The 17,593-nt window shown below is 41.9% G+C and overlaps 1 long non-coding RNA gene across 1 annotated transcript; it reads left to right on the forward strand.

Moving 5' to 3' along the window:
* On the forward strand, nt 7-4,920 carry LOC110390186. Its single transcript, XR_002433620.1, has 2 exons — nt 7-741; nt 2,222-4,920. It is a non-coding gene; the product is annotated as an uncharacterized LOC110390186 (long non-coding RNA).

Here is a 17,593-nt window from a genome sequence, read left to right on the forward strand (position 1 = left end):
GATGGGAAGTGGGGTGCTGGTTTGTATGGCTGTTGGGAGGGATGGGAAGTGGGGTGCTGGTTTGTATGGCTCTTGGGAGGGTTGGGATCAGGGTGCTCCTCTGGGGAGCTTTGAGGAGGGTAAGAAGTGGAGTACAGCTCTGGGTGCCCATTGGGAGGGATGGGGTGCTGCTCCAGGCACAGCGTGCTGCCTCCAGGTTGGAGGGCGTCCATTCTCCTGTCCAGGATGCTCAGAGAGTTCCCAGCTGCTTCTCACACTTCCATCTGAGCTGGAGGTCTCCATGGAATTCCAGCAGAAGTCCCAGAGTGTCCCTCATGTCTTCCCCTCTGTTCACAGTGGGAACAGCATGTTTGGTGCTTCCAGCGGCTCCAGCAATGCCCTCCTCTGACCTTCTTCCCCGAGCATAAGTTGTTGTGGTTTTGCCAGTGCCCCACGGGCAGCGAGCACTGGTGTCAGAGCAGCTCCAGAGCTGTTGTGCGTCCTGCCCACAGGGGAAGGGGCCCGAGGGGTGGCACCCACTGCATCTCCAGGCAGAGCGGAGATATTTAGGAGGGGACCTGTGGCCGGCCTGGCATGCAGTGTGACTGCAGCATGGGTGACGCTGCGTGGGACACAGTGCTCTGTGGGGTCAGCCACCCCAGCAGCACGGGCAGGCGGGTGTCTGAAGAAGCTCTAGGCACAGACGAGACATCCAGTCAGGATTTGTGCGTCAGGGGACCAGTGGGAACGTTTAAGGACAGTGTACGCAGCCATTATTAGTGCTTGTAGCGTATCAGCTTCAGTGTGCCCTCACTGTCTGCCTCAATGGTACCGATTCAGGGAGTGCTCCAAGCGCAGCCGCTGAGGGCCGCTGGGGCCTGGTGCAGCCTTCAGCCCTGCTCCGCCCTTGGGTGCTGCCCTGAAGGGCCCGCGGCAGGGCGAGCAGATCCAGGTGTCCATAACAGCTGGGAACTGCAGAACAGCCCTGCCTGGGGGTCACACAGCTGTGGGAAGGGTCAGATTTGGGTGGGGGTCCTCATTTCCCATATCCCAGAGCTGGGTGTCACGGGCCTGGTAGGACTCAATGCACAGTCATTTCCTTCTATTATTAGAGCTTTTTTATCTGTGAGTTATTAGTCCTTTGGCACCAGGAGTGGCCTTAGCGTTATACGGTACAAAGAAAAGATAGTTCCAGTGCCAAAATGGTTATTGTTTAAAATGCAGATTTATTTTTTTTTCCCAAAGTAAACCAATATACAGAAAACCCGATGAAAAAATAGTGGGAGCCCAGAGACAAGGGAGGAGGATTTACTTTATTATTTAACCTGGGATCTACTGCAGTGTGCTCAGGAACTGCAGCCTGCTCTAAGGAGCCTGCTTTGGGAGGCACTGGACTGGGGATCTCCAGAGGTTCCTTCGCACCCCTGAAATTCTGTGATTCTGTGATCTCCAGACCTCCCTGAAATGGAGCACTGGTAGAGATCAGAGATTGGTTTGAGCTGCACGGGACCTTTAAAGGCCATCTGGTCCCACTGCTCTGCAATGAGCAGGGTCACCCACAGCTCCATCACGGTGCTCAGAGCCTGGTCCCTTTCTGAATGCCTCATCGATATAATTCCTATCTATTCCGCTTAGATGTTTCAGTGCAGTGCGTACCTTACAAAAGATTGCTGCATTTCCTGGCCTGCTGCTGCTCTTCATCATGATTATACTGGGCATGTCATTTCAATGTTTCAGAAGCAAGAAATTGTTACTATAATAATTAGGGATGTGAATTACACCTGATTTGTGCCTGGCCTGCTCAGATATCAACCATGGTTTAGCTCTGGATGAATCAAGTCATAATTAAATCCATTTTTAATATTAGCAATAGCTGAAACATTGGCTGTATTAATACAATATAAAAATGCTGTACTTTCAGAGAAAATAGAGGTAAATATAATTATTCACCTCACAACAGTGAAATATTCATAGAACACAAAATGTAAATTTACGGTGACATGTACAACTTCACACATAGCAACACAAGTGAAGCTAGTTTCTGTAGCAAGACCCTGTCTTTCTGGAGTACACTAGGTTGGCAGACTGAAAATTAATGCAGAAGCCGCGCTTAATAATGGGCTCTGGGTTTCTGCTTTTAAATTAAATAGGAAAAAGAATAACACAATCGCCATACTGGCCCCAGTATTATTTATTTTGAGATTTTAATCCACTGTATTTTCTACTGTCCCCATATGTTCAGTTTTCAACGTGCTGCAGAATTCTGTATCGCCAATTCACGAGTGCAGATGTTGTTGCGGACCGGCAGGAGCTATTGGCAGTTGGGTCTTTTCCCACCTCCGAAGACATGTGAAGCAATTTGGATCCATGCAACGTTAGCTGAATTGTGCTGTTAACATGATAAGTGGTGTTACAAGTGAGAGCATTAGACAAAAATTCACATCTTTAGGATCCCGAATGTGTCTGTTAGCTATATGTCTCCAAAGAAATTTTGTCACCCTGTCTGCAGACTTTAATAACACAACAGCAAAGTACTAGACTGTGTTTTGTTCAGGTTTGGGGCTACGATTGTGTTCTTTTTCATTGCTATAAAAATCCAGCAAAATCTGGCCTTGCCATAAACCTGTGAGAAGTTGAGTGTGCACATGTTCAGTAGATATTCCCTACGCATTTGCAGATAAACTCTTTGGAAATGCTACCAGGGTATTTTAAAACTAAACCTATTGATGCTGTGAAGCACTGTGTTGCCGCAAGAACTGGTGCCATGGCAGAACTCAAGAGGAAATCGCTAATTCTGATGTGCCCAGCCTGCATGCCATGCCATCCTTGAGTCTTGGAGCTGCAGGTGAACCGGGATGACAAAAACGCTGATGGAATGGCAGCTTGCTTGGGGAGCTGTGCACAGGACCAAGGGCCCTCTGGAAAAAATGGCAAGCGAGGAGGTTGTTAATGCTGGGGAAGCTGTCTACATCTGTGGCGTTGGTGCTGTCCTTTCCAGTGCCACCAGTGAGAGCCAAGGCAGGAGGGAGCTGGGTCTCTGGGTCCCAGTTGTGACATCCCTGCATGAACCACCTTGGAGCCCAGGCAACTGTGATGATAGAAGTCTGTTCTGAGCTGTTTTTCTGGTGAGTCCCTTTAAAGGAACAGGGCTGAAACCGCATTGCTGCTAATGATTCCTTCCATGGGTGTGGCTTTCCTTTGCTTGAATATGCTTGAAGTCATGCACAGTGAGAAGTGGTTTTCAAAAGCTGTCTTATTTTTGGCACTGAATGCAGAATGTGGCCATGTTCTGCCCAGAAGTTAACACCTTGCACCTGGTTCCCACTCACCCTTCGCTTATTTACCATTCAGTTTCGAAAATGGACCGAGGACTACACACCACGCATGCCTATAAAATACTGCACTTCATTTTATCATGATGGTACTTCAGATGTTGAGTGTTAAACCTGCAGAACAGAAAAGCAGGTCAGTAATTTGCACCAGGTCAAGCTGATTATTTTCTGATTATTTTCTTCCTGCTAATCTTGTGGATTAGAGTGAGGTGATCCAGAGCTGTCAGTTATGTTTGGGGATGACGCATGGATGGAGCAAAGTTGAACTTGATAAAATCTATAGAGCAGACAAAAAAAACCACCAAACTGTTTGCTTCTCACCCCCACATACTCTCTCTAAAAAAAAGTGGGAAAATTGTACATAGAAAGCATTTATCATTTCAGCGCAACCTCTCCTATATCTCTTTGTGCCTCCTTGTTAAATTGTGCTTTGTTCTCTGGAAAGAAGGCGAAAATCAAGGGGACAGAATAAAGTTGGGGTACTTGAATTTGTGACTTAGTTAAGTCGTCGTTAGCAGAGAGGCTTCCCTAGGTGTAAGGGCAGGACTGCGTGATACATCCTGAGGAATGCGTCCGAGTCCTGTGAGATACCCGGTTACATCATTTTAAGTATCTACTGGTGACTTTGCTGGGAATAAATATGCCTTAAAAGACTCCTTGCACCCAGCCCAGCAGTGGAAGGAATTGTGCCTTCACTTCTCTCTATTCTCAAATACAAGCAGTTTGTCACCAAATGAATGCTTGAAGTGACTTCACTGCTTTCAGTACAGTTTATCTGAGAGCAGGTTTCATCTGTTGCCTCAAAAATATTAGTTTTTGGATTTCCATGGGAAGATAAAGTAGGAGGGAGAAAAACAACCTCCTCTACTTGTGTGAATTCCTATTAAAACATCATTTACTTTCTTATTCCCTAGTGGAAGTGCATGCCTGATTTCAATTAAAATGAAATGTCATCATTTTGGGACATACTGCATAGTTTCAACAGATATGCCTTGTGTTAGTCCATTAGGGAGAAGATGCTGGATTTGTATAAAGGCCAACAGGTACAGAGGATGCTTCGCACCATGGTGAAATTGTGTGTGTGTGTATCCTACCAGCACCCTGTTTAGCTGAACTCAGCAGAGACTTTCCCTTGTTTTCCACCTGTGTTGTTTGCAGGTGTTTAGAGCAGTCTTTGTTCGACCTCTCTGGTGATGGATTTCCTGGATTCTACTGCCTCGTTCCATGGGTCCAAGCAGCCTTTCCCACTTGGAGATGCTGTGTCCTGCAAGCCCCCACTGTATTAATTGACAGCAGTGGTAATTGGTGATGTTTTGCTCTGAGCAAGACTGTATGGTATGTTCTGTAGTTGAGGGAAGTCTACAGTACTGAATTTTACCATAATATATATATATATATATTACCATAATATATATATATAATATATATATATGTATACATATACATTCCTGTTGAAGCATCATGCTATACACTATTTTTTAATTCAAAGGAAGTTTCTCTTGTGTTTTGCTCACCCTCTACCCCCTCTGCAGTGGGATGGGGGAAAGAATTAAAAAAAAAAAATAACAACAATGTGGAACTCGAGGGTTGAGGTAAAACTCATTACTAAGACAGAGAAAAGGAAAAGGAAAATAATTAGGACTATACATATAAATAAATGTCTATAACAAGTGATGCACGAGCAATTCCTTGCCACCACTTGACCGATGCCCAGCTAGTCCCTGAGCAGTGGAAGAGAGCAATATGAATTCCCACCCCCTTCCAAACTCCTTCCACATGATGTCATATGGTATGGAATATCCCTTCGGCCAGTTTAAGTCAGCTGTCCTAATTCCGTTCCCTCCCAGCTCCTTGGGCCCTTTACTGAGAATGGCCTTGGCTTAGCGGGCAACTGCAAACATCGGTGTGTGATCCACAGCGTTCTTCTCCTAGAACCAAGACACAGCATCGTACCAGACACTGTGAGGAAAGCAGTTCTGCCCCAGCTGAAACTAAGGCAATATCTTATCCTATTGCCATTTAAATTTGGCATGTAAAAATTTCTTTTCAAACCATACTACCGTGAAGTTAGTTCTGTCAGTTTACTTCACTCAAGGAAATGGGCATATGTAGGTAGTTATGGAAATACGTAGGTCGTGATGACAGCTTGGCTAAGAATACGAAATGTGCAATAAAGCAATTTCTTATAAAGATTTCAGCGGGTATCTTTAATATTTCCTAAAGAACCAGCATCTGGAAAAAATGCTTTTCTCGTGGAAATGTTTTTAATATTCTACTTTTTTTTCAAGAAAAGACACGGAAATGTTAATTGGAGGTATGTATCATAGCCAGTTAACTTAGTAATATGCCAGTAAAACTAGAAATAGTCTTATTCTTTGTCTACTGCTTCCCGTCTACTATTAATGACTAAAGAAGAGAAACATATTCTACTTCTGATAATATGATTTGTGGCTTTCTTCACCAAGTAGACCTATTTAAAAAGTAAGAAATGTTTGGAATGAGGTCTGGCAACCTAAAATGTCCGTTTCACAGAAGTTTGCTATTCTGTGAAGTCAAACCGAAATGTGTTTGGGATGCCCAGGCTTCTGGATGCAGTCAGCATGATGAGTGTCACTGGCCATGATTTACTGTCATTTTGCATGACCAAACTGAACAAAGTTCTGGGTAACAGACGTATTTTGTCTTCAGCTTTTGAATTGAATTAACATATTATATGTGTGAAAAGAACTGTGTTCTTTTTTTTTCCCTTTGGGTTTTCTGTATTTTCTATTCTCCAAATTTGGAGTTTGTGAGGACTCAGTATGATTATATGGATGTCAAAATGTCCGATTCAAAGACAGCTCCCTCGTGATGTTTGAAGACAGATGTTAAATTCCAAGTAAAGGAAGAAGTTTTGAACAATGCCATGACATGATAACCTAACTTTTCATCATTAGCATTTTTGAAAAGTTTAAATTTGAATGTATTTTGGGAAATGTCTTGCACTCTTGTTTTCCTTATATCAAAATTTCAACAAATGTTTTAACTTCATTTTACATTTTCATTTCAAATGTGGAAGATAAAATTTCTTGATCAGCCCCCTAGAAGAACACCCACAGTGTGTGAGGTCATCCATCATAAAGCTACACAGAACGTTGCTGTACTGCTCTCTTTGCTTCAGAAACTCAGTAATTTGATTGATAAAAATGTCTTGCAATTCCTCACATAAATGTGAGCATGACAGTGTTTTTGTTATCAGTACCATCTTTTAACTTGAGTAGTTCTTCCTTTCATTGCTAATCACTAATAATGCTCATCAGGCTGGGACAAATGATAAGTCTCTTACACAATGGATTCTCCATTCTCTTTTAAGTAGCCCTTCTCTGCTTTTTTTTTTTTTTTTTTTTCATTTTGAATTCATCTTTCCTGAACAGGTTGACTAGGATTATATACAGTGTTCCATATAAAGCCTTATTGCATCTTGTACAGTGCAGTCAATAGTTGCCTACATCTGCTAGAAGTTACCTGGCTCACATCTTAGGATCTTTAATTCTTACCGCTACAGCTGATATTTACCTTGGAATTCAGGAACATGTCCAGATCATTATCCTATATGATTTCTAGTCGATGTCTTTCAGGTTATAGCCTTTTCCTAACAGCTATCAGACTGAGAGGCTCATTATACCTGATCTTAGCAGGCCAGATTTGGATTTCAGCTCCACAAGAGGTGTCAACAGCAGCTGTGACGAATTGTTCTTGGCAGGTCCCCTACCGAGCTACAATTGACTGGAGACCTGTCTTCTGGATGGCAGTTAGATGAGGTGAATCCCTCACCAACTATACTTCTCGTTATATGCTGTTGCACCCAATGTACTTTCTATTGCTTTGGTCTTCAGTGAGCAGAACTTCCAGTGTGATGCTCCCGTCATTGCCACTGCCTCCTTTAATTTGTCACTGGAACATTTTGCTAGCTTACTCCTCCCTTTACTACAGAGATCATTGCTGAAATAAGCAGTAAGACCATTTCCAGCACTAACCCTTGGTGAATACAGTGAGCTGAATTCTAACAGTACATTCAGAAACTTACCATCAGCTTCTCTTTGTTAGTTAATTGTCGTGTTCTGTCAGGCTGGCTAATACTTTTTGTGCAATGGAATATCCCATACTTCCAAAGTCCAATCATATCTGACCTAGATTGCTTAAACTGTAGGGTTAGAGGAAAACATTACATTTGTCTAATATGATCTGTCTTTCACAAATCATCTCCTGTTTTATATCCATGTGCTTATTGTTTTATTCAAAACTTAAACATTGTACAGCATCAACTCTAGGAGTTTGGTGGCCACTAAGGTTATTGTTCTCCTATTTTCTTAAAAGAGGTCCGCATTCTTTGTGCTTCAATAATATATCTGTATTTCTAGTTTGACAGACTGATGATTTACTGTGCCAGCTCCTTAAGTCTTCTGGGCTGGAGATCATCCCCAGATTGGGCACATATTAAAGTTTTTGCATACAGCTTTTATCTCAAATGCTATCATTTAAATTTCTGTGAATTTATTCTCATTAGTGGTTCTGTCTGTTATTTTTGCACTGAGCTAATATTCACTTTTATCTGTGTGAAGGTAGCACAGAGCTTTCAAATTCTACAAGTGATTGCTGTAGTCTCAAATGTATTTTTTCATATAAAGCTTGCCATTTGAAAACTGAATTGCAGTTTGGAAGAATTCGATTTAATTCCAGCAGATGTTGAATTCACAGCATCACAGACTAGCTGGGCCGGGAAGAGACCACTGGGTCCTTCTGATCCAACACCCTCCCCAGGATCGGACGCCCAGAGCAGAGTGCCCAGGCCCCTGTCCAGGTGAGTTTTGGAGATGTCCAAGCAGGAAACCCCAGCATCTCTCTGGGAAACCTGTGTCAGTGCTCTGGCACCAGCACAGTGAAGAAGTGCTTCTTGATGAGTTAGGTATTGAGGACTTCTTTCTAAGAAGCACTAGGAACATAAGTCTTCTTTGTATCTACGGCAGGAAAGAGTGCCATGGAAGCTTTTAGCATCTTGTGTCAGTGGTCAGTGGTATCTAGTCATTTCCCAAGTGTTATGAGGCATGAAATGGATGGTTGGACTAGGTGATGGATGGTTAGACTAGGTGATCTTGCAGGTCTTTTCCAACCTAGCTAATTCTATGATTCTATGATTCTATGAAACATACATCTACTTCACTATTTCAAAAAGTTACCATCTTCCTCAGTATCTGTAAAGCAGCTATCTGTTACTGTCTTCTGAACAGCCTAAATCGGGAAAAAGCATTCTAAAGAAATGTGGGAAGAAGAGCTTGGGTCCAGGTCCTCAGCAGCACCAAGCTGGTGGCGATGTGCCACAGCTAACATCTTCAGAGAGATGGGACGAGCGTCGCCATTCACGCAGGAACAAACATGCTGACTCAATAATGGAAGAATGCTAAAGAAAATTTATCCACTTGGAGATTTCTTCCCCATACTCTTTCATCCTAGAATTTCATTGAACGAGAATAACATAGTTACTTGTTTGTGTTGAAATCAAACATGCTTGTTCTTCACTTGCAAAAATAGGAAACTTCTTTCAAAGTGACACTCTTCATGAAAGAATAGAAGTGTGCAGCTGCTGTATGACTAAGTGATTAAAAACCTGATGGCTAATTCATTTTAGGTGATATGTTTGCACTGAAGGCCAAGTATCATAAAAATAGCTGCTTAGCTTTTCTTTTTAATCTTAAGCAAAGCACCAAAGAGTTTTCAGTAGGCTGGCAAGATTTTCCACATCCAGTTTTGCCCAACTGAAGTCAGGCTATGACAACTAGGATTGTCTTCTCCCTAATATTCATCTGTTGTACAGTCTCCACCCTCACAGTTTTTACTGGACAAATGGTTTTAAACTATCCAAAGCCAAGGGCAAAGTTCACAACATTTTATAAATTCTGCTTAGGAAATGCCAAGATAGATGGCATTTTCTTGGTTCGTACATTGTGTGTAGGGAATCTTAGGGAGCTTATGAGATTTAATGGTCTGCTCGCCAAAATAGTATTATTTAACTTATTGAGCGTTATTTGAAGACTCGACATGGTTAGAGAAAAATGTCATATTGATGTTAATATTAGTATGTATAATTTTTGTTACTGAGCTCAGATGTACAGAAGATAACCAGAGATTCTTGATTTTGGGTTCTCTGCACTGATGTGCGTTGCTTCTCCTATAATCTAATTAAAAGAGGATGTAAAAAATACATGGGAATAAGAACAGAAAGAGGATGAAGAAGAAAATAATTGAAGTAATACATGGTGGTTGGATTAGTTATTTGCACAATTAGCTATTTGAATTAGCTACTTGACAAGTGATATAGAAGAAAGAATAAAGGGCTATCTCTGTCAAAGGCAGTTTTTAGTGAAGCTGCTTCTGTAAGTGTATTATGATTTAAATATAAAGAGCTTCAGGTTTCAGTTAAATGGATTTTGATTCTGCTTATTTTTCTAATGCTAGATTTGTTTCATTTCTGTATTAAGCTCCTTTTATTAAACCACGCAGTGTATGATAGAAATTTCAACCTTTGTTTCAAGTGCAATGCAGTTTCCTGGGAGCAGCCTAAGACACAACCTAACAAATTTTTTAAACACTTATTTGTGCTGAACAAAGAGATTGAACATAAAATCTCGGGGTTTATTGAAATACTCTGAACTAGAGAAACAGGTATACAATTATTTCCAGATATTGGATTGTTTTTCAATTGACAAACTCATAATTTTACCACTGTGTTCTCTGACATGCTCGCCAGAGGTTTGATTATGTCTATCTCTGTTTAGCTAGGTAGAGTGCCATCTCAGCTGGGGGAAACAGAGAAAACAGCCGTGTGAAAACAACTATCTATTAATATTTGGTCAAAATTAAATTGATTGTGTGGGATGAAAGTGAGGTAGAAAATTCTAGTAGAATCAATTTTCATGGCTGGCTGTCTTCAAATTTTTTGGAAGGAACCATGCAGTCCGATCCAGGAGTCTGGAATCTTCATGGTCTTCACATGGCAAGCCACTAGTCTGGAATATCTCACCTGGCTGATTTTCCAGAATCACTTCCTTCCAGCTGAAGAGCCATCCCAACATGTGGAAAGACTGACTCTTGCCTGAGCGGCAGGAGGCCTTTACGGCTGAGCAAGGGGCTCCTGAATAAACTCAGACTTTAAAAGGAAGAGAGGAAAAGGTGGGAGCAGGGCATCCACATTGTGACTTAAAGTAATCGAGGGCTGTGAGATTTGTGTGGAGTACCACAAAAATATCAAACAAAATGGAGGAACTTATCTGAAACACCTTTCTTCATTTTCCATAGAAATTCTAGAATATAGTTGAAGGAAATGGAAAAATCTCTGGGACCTCATTACAGTGATAAATTAGTAGTTTATCACAAGAACATCACTGGAAAATAAAGATGCCCATAAAAAATATTAGTAACTTATTATAAGAATTATAAGATAAAGACTATTAAAAGAGAATTTATTTCAGAGATGAAAAAATACAGAAGAAATAGAAATATAATGCCAACAGGCTGTTGTCAAAAGTTAAAATGAAGGTTGTCCATTTTTACATAGTAGAATAGCTTCTCATTGTCACGGAGAGCTGATCTCACCTTCAAAATTTCAGCGCTGATTTTATGGGTCAGTATTTTGAAAAACTATTGCATCAAAAAACCACTCTAACAATCTAACTTTGGCCACAGAAGGCTTCAGCTGATTTTGTAACCTCTCTCCTGTAAATTATTTCTGATAAATTCTGTTCTTATGGATCCTAGAGTGCACATGTCAATCCACAAGTGTTGACTGAAAAGCAGCAGCTGCCTTTTTGGAGTTTCAGCAATATCCATCCATTCTCTATGCCCTTGTTTGTGCAACGTTTGAACAATCATTGAGTACATATAGATTAAATCAGCAGAGTGAACTGAGAATGGAAAAGGACCCCATCAATCTGCTTTGTAAACGTTTTTTGGGAAGTATGAACAGACCATCAAAGAGTTAAGCATTAAACGTGTATCCAAACCAGCTATATATTACAAAAGTAGAATTTTTCATTCTTCTTCTGTTATAGAAAACGCTTCTCAATGTAAAGAGAAAACTAAATCACCAAGGAATCCTTCCACTTATGCCAAAATGTTTGGGGAGCGAGTCCAAAGATTCCATGTCCTGGCCTTTGGGAAATACATTTATGGCTATTTTCTAGTTTGTTGATTTAAACTGACTGTTCTTGCTAATGACATAAACAAAAAAGCTGTATCAAATTTGGCAGTTATTATTCAAATGACTAGCGAGACAGTTCAAAGAGCTGCAGGACAATCTGTTCAGCTCTCTTTGGCCACTGCTGTTTCGGCTTCTGGTAAGTCCACCATTTCACTCAAAGCATCTGGATTTAGTAAGGCAAGAGCAGCATGAACATGCAACCATTGCTGACCAAACAACAGCAGCAAGGCCTGTTGTAGCTGCGCATCTTACCAAACCCACAATTAATCACAGGTCTGATCCTCTTGACTATTCAGAATCCAAGAAAACCATCTGGCCAACATTCACACTTTGGGCTAATAAGTGCCTTGGATGCTCTCCCACTATTGTGTCATGTGGATGAGCGTGCAAGGCAGAGGGATTACATCCTCACTCTGCAAAGTGAGAATTCACCCTGCAGTCTCATCCCACAAACTCTCTTCAGTTTGAATTTCATGTCTGCTCAGGACCTTACCACTGTCAAACGTGATGTATTCATCCTTGGTTACCACTGCCACCATCACCTCTGAAAAAACGTTGACCCAGCTGCCCAGGGAGGTGGTGGAGTCCTCGTCCCTGCAGGTGTTGCAGAACCGTGGAGTTGTGGCACGTGGGGATGTGGTCAGTGGGCCCGGTGGGGATGGGTTAGTGTTGGGCTTGGGGATCTCAGATGTCTTTTCTGACTTTAAGGACTTTACAATTCTATGAAGACAGTACTTTTACGTGGTTCTGCTGAGTTTTCTGTTTCCTGCTTTGCCTAATGCCCACTGTTGCTGCAGAAGGTCAGCTCAAATCCTCATGGACTGCACCAAGCAAGGCACTGTTTCTACAGCAGGAGTCATGGGTGGGCATTCTGCCTTCATCCCCTTTCCCTAGTAAAACCTCTGCTCAGCTCTTTTGCAGTCTTTGCTCTCATGGCTGCAATTTGCAGTGAGTTTCCCTCTTTCATAGGCCTTCCTTTCAGGATTTGAAGTTGGAAAAAATCTATCTTCTTGTAGGAATGCATTCTGTATGAAAACAGATGCTTACTTCCTTCCATCTATTTTCCACACTCCGGGCTTTACTTCAGAGAATTGCAATGAAACATGCACTCAAAGCAGATGTCTTTGGACCACTGCAGAGCTCTCTGTGGCAGTGGAGCAGCCTTTGCTGTAACAAAGCACTCAATTTGCTTATGCACAATGATGAGAATATGCTTAAATATATGCTCCGAAGTAGGGACACGGGCAGCTTTATCTCTGTGGTTTTAAGCACACACGTATGTGCTTAACTCCATGGGTATATCTTTAAATCCTAGTTAAGCACGTGCTTCATGCTTGAATGTTGCGTAGAATCATGATGGGAACACACATGTGGTTAACATTAAACATGTATTTAGTGCTCATTTGGAGTCAAACCCTAAAATTGCTAAGCTCTGCCCTATTTCCTTCCTGTGACTTTAGCCCTACAGAAACATCTTCTGATAAAAAATATTTTTCTTTTTCTCCTGTCAAACTGTTTGGTAGCAGTGTCTTCAGTGGTGAAATAAAAGAGGAGTCATCATCAGGTTCTAAGGAGCTACTTCAGCCTGAGTTTCTTGGTAGGTGAAGCCCTGTGCAAGGGTCCTGCGCAGTGGTAGCATGAATTTTGACGTAGCCATGATATGGAAAGGAGACCACGCTGGATGGTTTCCTCCGTGAGATGTGGTGAAATGCACCATCACATTTTATTGGTAGTTCTGTACACTACCTTTAGCAGTTCACTGACACACTTGTGTTTGAAGCTTCTGAGAACTCAGATTAATTAAATCTGTCCAAATTGAAGCAAGGGCGATTCTGTTCTGTATTTAGAGATTTTCCAGAGAAGGTTTTTTTGTTTGTTTGTTTGCTTCTGTGTTTTTAAATTGATAACAACACAGTGTTGCCAGTGCAATAAGAAAGTGTGTTTCTCTGGTGAGCGGTTTAATACATGAAAATCAAGTTGCTTCCCACATAAAGGTCTGTTAGGTTTTACCTTATATCTGGGTGCCACAGAAAACCCTGCCCCTTACCGTAGCATACCAGTAAACCCTGAGACAACGGCTAAGACCGGGCTATCTGCAAAGATAAATAATAATCATAGAGCACAACACAGGTAGGAGACCTGCTTTTCAAATACAGACTACACTCAATGGCCTCTAGTGCTGGTGCTGCCACCTGAGGAAATGATTGATTCTTTGAAAGTAAATTTCAAAATTTCTATTTCTAAAATGCAATTTATTTTAAAACCTAAACGTTACCTTCAGAACTTTGGTTTCAGCTTCTTCTTGAGCTGCGACAATTAATTGTGTATATAATGCCACTTTGCCTCTATGTTACGCATAGAATAAAATTAGGTGTAATTTATTTTACTCCTCTGACCTTACCTACTTTTCAATCGACTACAGATTTCAGTGCTGACAACACATGGCCGTATCATATCCTATAGGGATTAGCAAGCTTACTGCCTCTGTCTCTGCTTTTGCCCAGCAGATGCTCATTACCTATTTCCCTCAAGCAGCCTAACCAATCAACACATGAAGTGAATCTCCAGCATGTTCTAGCCAAACTTACCTGGACATTTCCTGCTTGTTTCAGAATGGGACAAGCACTTTGTGCCCCAAAGGCTGTCTATTTTTCTAGGAATATCAAATGCTACTATCACAGGCAATACTGGTTGGATATGCTCTCCTTTAATGCACATAAGAATGTTCTAAAATCCTGTTTTCCCCTCAGACTCCAGAGAAACAAAGAACAGAAGCTAATTCTTTGGAAATCCCCCTCTGGTTCTTTGCTGGAGGGCAGTCTGTATGTGATCCTTCACACAGGATCATGCCCTTTCCTACACTCAGAGGCTCCTGCCCACTGCACACACAGCCTCGGCCCGTTGCCTGGTCCTTGTGTCAGGAGCCAGGATGACCTGGGGCAGATCCCTTTGCTCTGGGATCTGTCTTTTGGGCAGTCCATGCAGGAGGCAATTGCTTCACGGAGTCCAAAGACTTTTTGGCGTGGATACTGATTCTGAAGTTTCGTCTTCCATCAAATGCGTGGTGGTGGCCCACTGCAACTTGCAAGCTTCCAGGTCTCAGAGGCTCCTGAGCACACCACCTATGGCTGTGAGCACAGCCACTGGTGGTGGAGCTGAGCACCCCCCCACATGCCTCGGGACAGACCTCAGCCTCTCTGCGTCAGGTGTTCTAAAGCCCAGGAGAAGCGCCAGCACTTGAGAGATATACATGAAAAAGGCTGGATTTTGTCGGGACACCATGAAATGAAAGGCTGTAAAATTGACTCGTTTCCTGAAAGGAGACCCAGTTTTCAGAAGCTGACATATCTTCCTGTTGCAATGCAAAGCTCTCTTTTCTATTTCAGGCATTGGATGACTAGCTGAAGTTGGAGCTAAGCATTGCAGATTGAAATGTGACGTTACTCATCAGTGCTACCTACACATGGGAGCCCGGCCACCAGACTTCTTCTGCTCCTTCAGATTATTTGCTGTGCTGTAGAATAAACCCCAGCCAGAGCAGTATTTGTGCCAGTATTTCTTTCTCTCTTGGATAATCCATCATGTGGGATGAAATCTCTATTTCTGCAAATGTTTTAAGGATTAGAAATTCAGTTTTTGAAAGGTTTTGAAAGTAGCTCTTCTGAAAAAAAGAGATAGGACATGAACAGAGCTCAAAGCCTTGTTGTTGCTGAGCAGGAGGCATATGAGCAGAGGATAATATACTGCGAGCAAATCTGAGCGCCAGATCTCTCAGTAAAACCCCACAATTACTGAAACACTAAACCAAAGCACACCGAGTGCAGTTAATCTCCATTGTGCCAATGTGAAGAGGTGGGCTTCCTGTATGGACCTGCGCTCCTACATGGGGCCTCCACCTTAAGGAGCCAATAAAACAAATGTAAAGCAACTTCTCTGAGGACAAATCAGCGGCTGTTCACTGAATTTCATAGAGAAGGGGTTAAAAAGTTCAGGTGAGTGGGCTTTCCCCTTTGTGCCAAACTGTGATGAATTCTTCTCAGCCCAAATGTCTTCTGTATGCACAGAGGGCAAACTCCTCCATGGGTGCTCCAGTGCCTGTCTGTGGCAGTGGCCCTGCATTTCTTCTCCCAAAGAGCAGTGATGCACTGGCACAGCTGCCCATGGAGGCGGGGGAGTCCCCATCCCTGGAGGTGCCCCAGAACCATGGAGACGTGGCACTGGGGGACATGGTCAATGGGCATGGTGGGGTGGGTTGGGGTTGGAATGAATGACTGTAGAGGCCTTCTCCAACCTTAATGATTCTGTGATTCTATGACTGCAGGATTCCTTATCTTGTTGGCATTCCCTTTATCCCTGCTTTTAGGACTTGGAAGTACAGATGTTGCTGGCTCAGAGAGGCTGTACTGCGAGTCTTCCTGCAGTCAGCACTCTACTTTCTGTTTTCCTCAGTGAGCCTTCAGTTTGCAACTTCTGCACCTAGTTTTGCTTCACATGAAAACATTATTTTCATAAGATCTACTCTGAACCATGTACGTGAAATTAGGTATAATAGAAACTGCAATACACACGACATTAAAGACATAGATACATTCAGATACACACGAGGCATACATACATATGCATACATATGCTCAATCGCTTTTCACATAAGACATCTCATAATTAAAGGGAAAATTATTTACATTTTAGATGAATTTGTTTTCCTTTCAATCTTTTCTTGTTCAAAATTATTGACGGTGCATTGTACAAAGGTACTCAGGAGTCTTAGCAGCTCTGCTTTCATTGCCTTATTTCTGGACTTAGGCTCCTAAGAACCTGTGCACCTTTAAAAGTCTCATCCCCAAAAGTCTTGAGCAAAACCCCCATTTAAAAATCCCACACTTATTTGGAAGCTGTTTCCAAATGACTTTGATGTTCTGCAGTATATATAGCATAATAATTAAATGTCTTATTCAAAATAAAATATTCTTGTGAGCTATCATCTATTCATTCAATTATTCAGCGGAGTTTTGAACAATCACGCCAAAAAAATATGAAGGCATGAATACAATGATATTGCAAATGCTCTGACGTCTCTATGTGGCCTTCATTATAATAGTCAGGAATAAAATTTACGTAAATGGAGAATGATGTTTTCTGCTTTGTTTTGTGTTTTTTGTTGGTTTTCTTCTTCATATTCCAAGATGACTATTTTATCTGTGTAAAGTAATCTTGGAAACAAGAGTAATTGAAAACATCACAATACTCTCAGATTGAATACAGTATATCACATAAAAAAAGTTCATTTTGTATTTTTCATATTGTTGTAAAAGGAAACACTGAAATAATTGTCCACGTAATTGTTTCTTTTGCTGTTATTGAATTCCAAGAATATTAACAATGGAAAGGAAGGGCTGGTACATTGTCTTCTTCTGCTGACCTCTTTCTATGTGTAATTTCACAGATGATGAATATGACTGATATTTCTATTAATTAAAATCTATTGCATTTGTCTATGGTCCCAATATACTGCAGGGACTGTCGGGTGTCATTCTCTGGGACTATCGCACAGGAAGAAAGTAGAGATCTTGCCAATCCGTGTATGGAAAAGGGTTTGTACCCTTGGACCTCCAGAACTGGGGAGGACACTGGGAAGGAAAATCAGCAGACTGAGAATGTTTGAGGTTTTTATGTTGTATTGTTTAACCCTGTATCCTTTGGTAAAAGATGGAGGATGTAATTCAAGGCTCAAAACACGTACAGCTTCCTGATTCCTACATACAGTTTTTTGGGTGGATTTGGGGCCTGGCCACGGGGGGGAGGGCAGACGCACCTCTGCTGTTCCTCTGAGAACTTAGGAAGATAAGCTATTCCTGTTGATGATGGTAAAGAATGAAATAAGGTCGTGTTCCCATGGAGATCTCTGGATTTGTAACAGTACCGGTGTGCAAAGATCAGAGAAGGAAATGGCAGCCCTTTCTTCCTACAGATTTTCTGTAATCAGTGGAGAAATAGGAGAATGAAGGATGCATATGGCAGATAGGAAGGGGTGATGAGGCAGCGGCCGATA

The sequence above is a fragment of the Numida meleagris genome, chromosome Z (genome assembly GCF_002078875.1).
Source record: "Numida meleagris isolate 19003 breed g44 Domestic line chromosome Z, NumMel1.0, whole genome shotgun sequence".
Taxonomy (NCBI): domain Eukaryota; kingdom Metazoa; phylum Chordata; class Aves; order Galliformes; family Numididae; genus Numida; species Numida meleagris.